Source organism: Balaenoptera ricei, chromosome 9, assembly GCF_028023285.1.
Source record: "Balaenoptera ricei isolate mBalRic1 chromosome 9, mBalRic1.hap2, whole genome shotgun sequence".
Classification (NCBI taxonomy): Eukaryota; Metazoa; Chordata; class Mammalia; order Artiodactyla; family Balaenopteridae; genus Balaenoptera; species Balaenoptera ricei.
In genome coordinates, this window is record NC_082647.1 from 77,407,384 (window position 1) to 77,410,692 (window position 3,309).

General features: G+C 39.2%; 1 pseudogene; it reads right to left on the reverse strand.

The window, feature by feature from the left end:
- Positions 1-1,922: 1,922 nt before the first annotated feature.
- Positions 1,923-2,826, reverse strand: LOC132371568 (small ribosomal subunit protein uS5-like; annotated as a pseudogene).
- Positions 2,827-3,309: the final 483 nt, after the last annotated feature.

The following is a 3,309-nucleotide window of genomic DNA, read 5'->3' on the forward strand; positions in this document are numbered from 1 at the left end:
TTCTAATCACCATTTCACCCAAGTTAAGGCTGTTGCATCCATTGGTTAAACAATGTCAGGAGAAATAACCTCCTTAGAGAGCAATATACTCACATTAAGAACTTCTGTTTTAAGTGCATGCATGCATAGAAACAATCTGATGTAATCCAGGGTGAGTTCAGGTACAGTCATTCAATGTCCCCTGTCATTAAGATAGTCATACATCCTTTGTACATGAAATTAATTACACATAAATGGGTGGAGAGTGTGTGGATCCTTGATTATTGTTGCAACAGCTGTGATTTGTCTTGCTCTTTGGACCTGAAACTTCAGGTGTATTCTTTCTCTGGCTCAGGTCAATGGAGTTCATCAACATGAATTTGCATTCCTTTTTACAGAATAGTGAAGCTTGATTTCGCACTCAGATTGGCTAAATAGAAGAGGTAGGAGAAATAGGGGAAATGAATTATTGGAGAGACCAGGGAAAGAAAAACACAGGATTTACAACAAAAGAGTCATGGGAAGAAGAACCTCCTGAAGAATTAAAAATTCTCTTCCTAGGAGAAGAAGGAAAAGTAGGTGAAAGCATAATAGATAAAATGTAAGAGTGGCTTGAAAAGATAATGAAGGGTTAAGGGAGCCAGGATATAAATGTTCATCTAAATATACAACCAGAGAGCCTTTACATTCTTCAGAATACATTTTTAGTCAATGCTTGTTGATTGATAGAAACACATGTAATGGATTTTCTATTAATGGCGGAATTTAAAACTTCTGAAAATTCTACATTAAAGAAATAAAAATATTTATTAACACATTTACAGAAATTAAAAAGCCAGGAATTGGAATTAAGATTCATTTGTGAGTAGTTTAATAGGCTGTAAGATAAAGGGAACTAATTAAAGTAGCTAAAATACTGGTGGTTCCACATCTAATATCTAATATTTCAATGCACTGAGAGAAACTCACCGTTTATGGGACTTATATGGCAAATACACTTTACATTTAAAATTGAATTGTCTGGAAGTGTTGGTGAGGATGTGGAGAAAAGGGAACCATTGTGTACTACTGGTTGGAATGTAAATTGGTGCCATCATTATGGAAAACAGTATAGTGGTTCCTTAAAAAATTAAAAATAGAACTACCGTATGGTCCCAGCAATTCCATTTCTGGGTATTTACCTGAAGAAACCAAAAACACTGACTCAAAAAGATATATACACACCCATGTTCCTTGCAGCATTATTTACAATAGCCAAGATATGGAAACAACCTAAGTGTCCATTGATGGATGAATAGATAAAGAAAATGTGGTATATATATATATACATACAACACAATATTATTCAGCCATAAAAAAAGAATGAAATCTTGCCATTTTTGACAACATGGATGACCTTGAGGGCAGTATGCTAAGTGAACTAAGTCAGACAGAGAAAGACAAATACTGGATGATCTCACTTGTATGTGGAATCTTAAAAACAAACAAAAAAACAAGCTCATAGATACAGAGAATAGATTGGTGGTAACCAGAGGTGGGGGGTGGGAGTGGGAAAAATGGGTGAAGGGAGTCAAAAGATACAAATTTTCAGTTATAAAATAAATAAGTCATGAAGACGTAATGTACAGCATGCTGACTATCATTAATAATACTGTATTGCATATTTGAAAGTTACTAAGAGAGTAAAACCTAAAAGTTCTTATCACAAGAAAAAAAAACTCTGTAACTATACATAGTGACAGATGTTAACTAATTGTGGTGATCATTTCACAATATATACAAATATTGAATCATTATGTTGTACACCTGAAATTAATACATGATGTATATCAATTATATTGCAATAAAAAAAGATTGAGCTGTTTGGTAGATCTTTGCATATTAGTTTTGTTTGACGTAGGGTAAAAAGGTATGTTTCAGAAGAGGTTAATTTTTTTTTTCTGGCTTCATTCACTTTATTCTTCTCATAGAAAACTATGTGGTGGCTATAGCTGGAGCCTGGGTCCTCTGCACAGAAATTCTGGTGTGGGTCTTTACAAGATGGTCAGTGAATTCCTGATATGGAGACTTGGTAAACACCATCTCTCTCCAGAGATCAGGAGTGAGATAACTGTAGGTCTTGGAAATGGCATCAAAAAGTTGCCCAGGGTGGTGGTGCAGCCCCTGGCAGAGGTGTAGTGGTCGTCAATTCCGGCCATCATCAGTAGCTTCTTGGGCACAGGGGCTGAGACGATGCCAGTGTCCCTGGGGGCAGGGATGAAGCGCACCAGCACAGAGCCACAGTGGCCAGTCACCTTGCAAGGGATGGTATGGGGCTTGCCAACCTTGCTCCCCCAGTAGCCTGGCCGCATGGGGACGATGGGGAGCTTGGCCAAAATGATGACCCCACGGATGGCAGTGGCTACCTCCTTAGAGCACTTGACACCCAAACCGACATGTCCGTTGTAATCCCCAGTGGCGTCAAATGCCTTGAACCTGGTCAGCTGGCCAGCACGGGTCTGCTTTTTTTTTTTTTTTTTTTCATTAATTATTTTTATTGAATTATTAACGGGTCTGCTTTTGCCAGGAAAAATCTTCAAAACCTCATCCTTGAGGCATGCCCTCCAGGAAAAAGTCAATGATCTCAGATTCCTTGATGGGCAGAGAGAGGAGATGGATCTCCTCCAGGGACTTGATCTTCATGTCCTTGACCAGGCGGCCCAGCTTGGTGACAGGGAGCCACTCCTTGTCCTCTCCGCCTTGCCTCCGCAAGCTCCGCGGCCTCCTCGGAAGCCACCGCGGCCTCCCATTCCAGGCCCCCTCCCCCCCACCTCCGGGCCCTTCCCCAGCACTGGCTTCATCCGCCATCTGCTGTTTTTAAGGAGGCAAAAAGCGAGGTCAATGCTACTTTGGATGGCAAACAGTTTCAAAGAAAATAAGGCAACTAGCCTGAGAATGGTATTTATGATATCTCTGCCACAGGAAAAGCACTACATGAACTGCAATACAAACAAAAAACCAATAAAACACACAACCCCAGTCTATCTGGGCCAGAAGAACTTGTAGAAATAAAATAATCTACTGTCTCCCTGAAGGCAGAAGGTAATGTTTACACCATCTATCACTACAATTTAGCACAGTTTTTGGTTTATGGCAGGCACTCAGTAAATGTTTGTGGAACAAATATTGACTGAACTGAGGCCCAGAATTATGAAGAAATATTCCAGTAAGTATAAGCATAAATAATTTTTAAAAATTTAAGCAGCATAAAAATAAGACCCAAAATCCTTCATATAATTTTATACTTAGTCCACGTTTTTCTGAGTCAACCTGCTTATTCATTTTTTCTAT